Below are 8,075 nucleotides of genomic sequence, written 5' to 3'. Positions count from 1 at the left end.
CCTACTGCCTTCATAAATAGATCTTGGATTCACCTCTCCCTTCTTTCAGTAACTGTAAAGCCAAGAAACTTATATTCCTTCCCCTTGATCCTGCCCCCCCCCAAAAAAAAAAAAGAAGAAAAAAAAAAAGAAAAAATAGCTTTCCTATCCTGGCTTCCACTCCCCTGCTTGGCCCAATGCTTCCTCTGATTGCTGTTCTGCAGAACTGACATTATCTCATTCATGATACAATAGGGTGCACGTGTGCTGGGGTCACCCCTGAAGCTCTACCTCATCTTGCAAAGTGTGGCCATTACTGAAAATATCCAAATCCTTCTGTGCCCTGCCCTATGTGACTAGGAAAAAGGAAGCATTTAGTGGAGCAGAAACAGATTCCGGGTCTCACAAAGTCCCCTCTCCTCCTACCATTGCCTTCCATGAGAAGGCACGCTCATTAGGGGCATGCCATTTTAAATCGCTTTCCAGAGGCCACAGTGGGGGAAGTGTGCAGGCAAACACTCCCCAGCTTTGTGTGTAGCCAAGTTTGCAGCAAACACTGACTTTCTACACGTGTAGACACTGAGGAAAGGTAGAGTGGAAAAAACTGATAAAAAAAAAAAAAAAAACTGAAAAAACTGACTGTAGGTTCCACAAGTTTGCAGTTGTCAGAAGTGAGACCGAATCATGTGCCTTGCCTCGGAGGCATTACTCCTTTAAATTCTCCATCGACATTAATTAGGAGTCCCTTACATGACCTTGGAGATGATAGTTTTCCCCCTTCCAAATTGTATTTAATGAAAAAGCCTGGTTTGGCAGGTGGGTGACTTTTCCCAGGATCTCACAGCACTCAGATTCGTACTGATGAAAACCTCTTAAGCTTCATGAGAATTTAGATCCAAGCAGTATTTTTTTCTTTAATTTCCCATGATTTTCCATTCCGAGAACTATCCTCTTGAACGTATTTATTCCAACTCGTGCAGTTCAAGGGCCCAGAATTTGACACAACCCCTTCTACCTTCCAGATGCTTGTCAGAAAGGGGCTGCTATTCTACCTCCTGAGGGTTGTTTTTTACAGCACAGGGTGTGTCTCCCAGTACCATTTAAATAAGCAATAATTAGGGGAGACTGAGAGCTCTGAATATACCAGGGCAGAGGAAAAGGGCTGTCCTTGCCCTTTACTCTCTGAAATGAGACATTTTCCCTGTCAGCCATTGCCTGAGTTCCCAGTGTTTCTCTATGCAGCATTCAGATTCGGGGGAAGAAAGAGGAAATTGAAGTATATGTCAAGTCTCCACGAAAGTCAGCCAATGTCTGCATCCTACCTAAAACGAACAGTCTCGAAAGCATGACGCCAAATCCACTTTTTTTCCTGCCTCTGCCACTCTTGCTCTCTAAGACAGCTTGGCTGAGAGACAAATTTCCTTGCAGTCAGGAAAGAAAAAAAAATCAGAAACAGAAGCACTTCTGAACGAGCAGCTCCAAGGCCCTTCTGGGCTCCGGTCACCGCGTGTATTGCAGGGCTGGGCGGTGGAGGCTGGGCACTCGTCCTCAGCCCCTGCGGCAGCTGGGGTCTGCCCCAAGATGTGCGGGGCTTCAGCTCCCAGCAGGAGAGAGGGAGATCTTCAGAGGCACCTCCATTTGCTGCAGAGCTTAGATAGAGCCGTTGGCTGTTTGCATCAGCTGGAGACGTGCCCAGAGATGGAGGAGGGGGGAAACTGGTCGAAAAATAGAGCCGCAAAAAAAACCACCATGCTTCAGATTGCAGCGGTAAAATTATTAATATTTAAGATTTGAGAGGTCTGGCTAGGAAGGTTATCCTAACGGAAGGAGCATTCCTTTCAGCTAAAAGCTAGCAGCCTGTGATTGCTTCCAACCCCCACTTCTGAGCTGAGATGGCACTGGAAGTGTCGCCCCTATGGGCTCTGCCAACAGCCATCTCTCCACATATTGCTTGAGTCCTGCTTAGAACCGTGGCAGCTAACAAGCTGCTAACAAGCTGCTTCAGGAGTCCATCCCTCCCAGGCTTGGGTTCTGACCTTGTTAACATTGGAATAACTGTTTTTCTTCGCATTTTTTTTTTTTTCCAAAGAAGGTCTGGTCTCTGCGATCACTAAACAGAAAACAGGGGAGCAGAGAGGGAGATGCTGTCCAAATGTTCTCTCACTGTGATCATAGTTAATAAAGCTTCCCTCTGACCTGTCCTAAATTGTACTTGTGTCCCTATGCACTTGGAGTCCCTGTGTTCTCTGACAAGGTCTACCTGGGTCTCCTTTGCTGTACAGCAATGCATGCTGCATGTGCTCTACAAGTAAATGCATCTTCTAGACTGTTCCATGTCTTAAAATCCCAGTTAGCCAACATCCAGTGCTCTGTTGCTCTCTTCCCAGGGGACTGCATGTGGGTTGAGTTTTAGGCCTGACTTCCTCAAGAAGTAAAGTTTAGGTGGTCAGGCCTTGTGTGTAGGTTCTTCTGCCTGCTTGTGCATTTCTATGGAGCTTTGATGTGCCTGGCTCATCTTCACCACAGCGGATTTGGGGCAGAAGTGTCAAAGTGGTGTAGCTTTGGACCATTTTGGGAAAAAAAAATGAAAGCAGCCTCATATGTTACCTTTACAAACATCTCAACTGAGGACAGTAGGTGTGGTGCAGAAGTTCATGTAATTAGTCAGTGGAGAACAAGAATGGGGGTTGACTTCATAAAAGGGTGGGCTGGGGGCTGCCTGCATGGGGAGCAGCTTTGCTGTCAAGCAACTCGGGTGCTTGTTTGCTGCTAGTCAGACTGAAGCCCCTCATTGTCCACATCCTTCTGAATATGACCTTTGTCAGGCTGCTGAACCTTGTTGTCCGCTGGTCCTTTGGGTGCCAGAGAGCTGCCTTGGCTCCCAGGAAGGCTGGGCAAGAGTGTGTAGGAGCTGAGCCTAAGTAAGCGTTTTAAATAAGAGCAAATGTTAACAGCATTCCTGGTCTTTTACTTTAGAGAGAATCCTGAAACCGTATTTTGAATAGCAAACACAAGCAATTGAGATTTTCCCTCTCCATGTGCTGGCCAGCATTTAGACTAGCCAAAAAGATACCTCCAAGAGAATTAATTCCTGGATTTGCTTAAGACCTTGTGCATTGTGGAAAGGGCCCAATGGAGAGATTTACTGCGAGCAAGTTACTTTCTTCCTCTTAATGCCAATTTCACAGCTTTAATACTGAAGAGTTGTGTTATTCACAGCTTCCTTGGAGCTTGTCGCTGAATTGCCACCGTAATGGCTTTGCTCCTTTTAACAGCCTATGGCTAGGAGTGTTTGGAGAGTGAGAAGCACAAATTTCAGGCCCAGAATTAGCATTCTGGCAACAAAGTGACCACCAGCAACAACTGAAATCGCAAAATGAACATTTCTAGGAAAAAAAAATCTCTCATGTTGTCAGCCCAGGTTGAGCTATTATAGTTGACACTGAAATCATTCTGATCCAAACAAACAAACAAAACCAACAAGCAAAACAACAAAACAACCGAGAAACCCGAACAAAACTTCTGAGAGCTGAACATTCCCAGTGAGAAATGCCATCTCTGGGCCCAGTAAGGCTTGTCCTTTAGAGGCTCCATCCCCTCTTCTTTCTCCCAGGAGGCAGGCACCACAGCTATCTGCATCTCTGCTCTCTCTGGGCTGCTGGAGAAGCTCAGAGGAGTTCTGTCAGGGAGTGCAGGGTCTCTCAGACAGCCATAGCCCACCGGAGGAACCAGACTTGTGGGGTGACTACAGTACCTGTAGAGTGCTACTGCTGCCTCTGAATCAAAAATTGCAAATGTGAGCTGAGAACAGCTTTGGCTTCTGACTGCAGACCAAAATCACTCACGCACCCATGAACAAAGTGCCCCTTGACATGTAGAGCTGGGATACTCAGGGTTGGGAGCAGAGACCTGAGTGATGAAATGGGAGGGATATAACCAGGCGTGTTCAGCTGTGAGCACCTCCGTGGATGGGGTGACGATGGCAGGGTGGATTTGCGTCAGGGTGTACGATATGCTCTGTGGAGCAGAGATGCCGTGAGAGGAGGGGGGAGCACAGCCTGCAGAGCATTTTACCCCAGTGGGAAAACTTTCAGGAGGAGGAGGTTAACACCTCTCCCCTGGAAAGAAAAACAAAGCAAGATGCAGGCGTGCCAGAGCCTCCTGAATGCCTGGGCTGGGACAATGCCTTTTTCTGTCTTCTCCTCTGCCAGCGCAGCGCCCTCTATATGGCAAGGACCGTCCAGTGGGAGGTGGAAACCTGCCACCCATTGAGTCACCGACGCCACCTCCCACATCACTTTCCAATGTGCCTGTCTCCTAATTAGCCAATAAATTCACAAGCTCTTTTCTGTCATCCAAGGGCTGCTCCAGCAGCCTAGTGCTGGTAACGTTTCAATTGTGCGTCTATGTGCACGCTGGCCCTGCCAGCTTCTGGGACTCAGGGCTGGCGACGGCGCCCAGCCAAAACCACAGAAAGGCTTTAGTGAAAAAGAATACGCTCCGAGTACGAGCAAATCGGTGTATTCCATTTGAGGTGATATTAACTGCTTTCTGCACAGTGGCTGCTAGGGCACAGTGCCTCGGCCCTGGAAAAAGGAGCGTTTTCAGTGCAAAACCTCACGTCACAAATGCTGTGTTGTGCTGAGCCCAGGGCATTTCACATCTCTGGTTGTCCGGGTCATCTTGTGAGCTGCTCTGGGATTTGTACCTTGCCCAGAGGCAGAATACTCAGGCAGGAGCCTCTCTCTGCCCCCAGTACTTTCTGTCCAGTACTTAAAGCTCTGGCAAGTTCCCTCTTTCAAGAATCCTCTTCTATCCTGCCAAAAAGATTTTCAGTGCCTTGAGTTTGTTGTATCTCAGCTGTGGTATAAGCAAGGAGTCAAGGGCTCCTGTCATAAAACAGTTGAGACTGATGGTGGCTTGTCCCACTGATTGCAGCCTCAGGGACTGGATTTAGCACCTCGGCAGCAAAGGCGGCATCCAAACGGCTGAGAGCATTAGAGCAGAAAGACTCCAATGACCGCAAGGTTTTGCCGCAGGGAGGGAATCGTATCTGTGCCTACAAAGTCTTTATGATGAGGAAGAGCAGACAGTCAGGAGGAAAATTTGGTTTGGCATATTTGGCTCTTTAAGAGATGTCCCCATGCAGAGATGGGCTAACGTGGTGCAGCCGCTCCACGCTGGCTGTGCCCATGGTGCACGCAGGCTCTGGCACGCGCGTGCAGAAGGCAGCAGGCTGAGTTCCTGGATGCAGGTCCCTTGGAAACTGCAGAATGGTGTTTCCTTGGCAAAAAAGGCGACGTGGCGGTAGGTTGTGTGTATAAGGTCTGTTCTTAGCCAACACGGTGGAGAGTGGGCTAAAAGGATCTGAGAGTGCTGGATGGAGGCGAGGTGAAGATCTGAAAGCCCAGCACTAAAACGGTTTCTGCAGCCAGAAGCCAGATGCCAGGCACTCCCCCAAAAGGGCAGAATGGCCTTCCCACCCTCTCTCCCCGTACATTTTTATTTCATCTGAAGGCTTTTATAGTAGGAACATTTCTTTTTATAAACTCTTCCATCAGCCGGATGCGCCTCTGCGGGGCATGTTGACACATCAAATTAGGCTGTGGTTTGGGTGGCAGCCGCCATGGGCCCGAGGATGTGAAGATGCGAGCGGGAATGTTGCAGAGGGGAAGGAGGAAGGCTCCTAACAGCTCAAACCTGCGGTCGAGAGCTGGCTCTCAGCAAAACCACCTTCTTCAAAGCCGAGCCGTGCTCGCTGTTGAGCAAGGCGCTGGGATCCTTGCGGTCTGCACGTCCTCGTTGTCCCTCGGGCACAGTCAGCAGGGCGGTGGGAACGTCCAAAGGTGGCCCCGTGCTTCTGTCCACGTCTCATCCCACGCCGACCCGCCTTTGTGGGTGCTTTGAGACATTCGCTTGCTTCTCTCCTCTTCCTCCACTGTTTTTCATGTCTCTGTGTTTCCCCGTTCTGGCTGGAAACGCTGAAGTCCATGCCAGGAAAGGCTGTTTGCATGGCGTCTTGCGACTGGCTGGCCCAACCCTGTGAGATTCCCACTTCCATCCAAGAGCTTGTCCTACTTTCAGGCTGGACTGTGGAGATTGCTCATGGTGTGAAATGCCTTCCCTCTCCTCTCCTGTCCTTGCGACCCCCTGCAGCTCCCACCTTTCCACTCGCACTTCCCAGTGATGCCCCTTTTCTGTTGTTCCCCTGCTCTTTCCCCCCTGCTCGGCACATCCTCAGCTGAGGCTCACTGAGGGATGGTGGTGAGATGGTGGCCAGGGAGGGGAATGGGGAGGACGAGAGGAGTCTTGGGATATTGGGCCGCAGTGGAGACAAAAAGATCCTGAGCTAAAACCTTTTGCTGCCAGTTTTGGGTTACCTCAAGATTCAGTCTTTCTGCACAACTTTGTTGTGGATTGAAGCTTCCTGAATCTCAGCCAGATCATGTGCTGGATGCAGGAGACTCATCCAGCTGGGTCCTGTGTCCTCCTGCTCATCATCTCCATTTTCTATTTTCTCTCCCATCCCTGAAGGCAGGCAGCAGCTTGTTGGCTTGCAGAGCAGTGGTATTGGGGTAGCAAAGCCTGGAAATATGTGTACTTGAGTCGGGCTGCAGCCTCTTGGGTTATCATCAGGGCTGAGGCAGGCTTGGAAGTGGAGAAGACAGGTCCCTGCCCCATGGCCAGGCAGGGAGCAGCGTATGGACTTTCTCTTAATAAGATCCCAGCATGAGGGTGCCTGTTGTGGGCCATCAGATGTTTATGAACCCCAAAAGATCCGTGCCAGCTTTCCTGTCTCTGTCTGTGGAGTCAGAAAATCAGGTTGGTTTGCTAGCAGGGCGTTTTTAAAATCGGTGGCTGGACAGAGCAGTCTTTAAGAGTTGGACTGTGCCTTGTAACCAGCCTGGACGCCACCAGGTACCCAGCCGCAGGCAGATGAGACTGTCTGAGGCCAACCCCATAAAAGCCCTGATGTTTACTGCTGAAATGGCAGATGTGATCTCTGGGCGGCCTGTGACCAGTCTTTAAACAGTGTGAGCTCTTAAATACAGCAAATATTGGCAGCTGAACCTGCTGGCTACCTCTCAGCAGCAGCATGGATATGTGGGGCTGGGGCAGGGAGCACCCAAAGCTTTACCATTTACACTTTAGCCACCGCAGTGGTTACGTATGAGCCAACCTCTAGAATAATACAAGTTCAAGGCAAGTAATGGAGTAAAGCTAGTAATGTGGAAATGTCTTATAAAGATGCCTGCTGTACCCACCTTTCCCTTTGTGAGACCTAATTTAGTTGGGGAAAGAAGTGAAGTGCTGAATTTTAGATCTGGGATATGCTGGGACTAAAGAAATGCCCCAAAGCAATGTATAGATACAGTTTCTGACCAAGAAAAAAAAAAAAAAAAACAAACAAAAAAACTCTGTTCTTGCAGGTTTGCTGAAATCTATACATGTCTGCAGCTGACTAGCAATTCCTAGCTTCTCTGCAAAAATAAACAAGGGAAGGCACTGAGATCCTGTGGCTAAGAATTATGTGGAAGTTGGTGGATCTGCCAAAAAGAAATCGGCAGGTTAGATGTGGCAGATACTTTATTGCATGCACCCTTGTAAAAGGAACCAAAGCGCTTCCGTCGATGCTGATGGATGCTTTGGAGGGTCCAACAGAAAAAGTAAGCAGAGAATAACTGGTTCTTCAAAAAGAGAAAATTTACACATTTGTTCCAAGACAAAGCATGAGGAGGAAAAAAAATAGTGTGCTGAAAAGGATGTAGAACTGGTGCTGAAGTCAGTGGAGGTGTCTTCTACCTATCGGGAAAGGTTCAGAAAAGGGAAAAGAAAACCTGAAATGGATTGGTAGGCTAACGGTATCCTGCTGAACATTAATCACTCGAAACAGAGCCTTTCAGAGGGGAAAAGGATCCAAATCCTGTAGCAAAAGGTAGATTCAATGAGTGTAAGACAAGAAAAGATCTCTGACCTCCCACATAAATCCCACTGCCTGCCCCCGAGTTCCTGTGCCATAACTCACGAGGGAGTTCATGCATGTGTTTTAGACAGACAACCCGTCTTGATTTCAAAGGGAGAACCCACACCAGCCT

The sequence above is a fragment of the Anser anser genome (assembly GCF_964211835.1).
Source record: "Anser anser genome assembly, chromosome: 4".
In the NCBI taxonomy this organism is placed as follows: Eukaryota; Metazoa; Chordata; class Aves; order Anseriformes; family Anatidae; genus Anser; species Anser anser.
Note: the sequence above shows the minus strand (reverse complement) of the source record.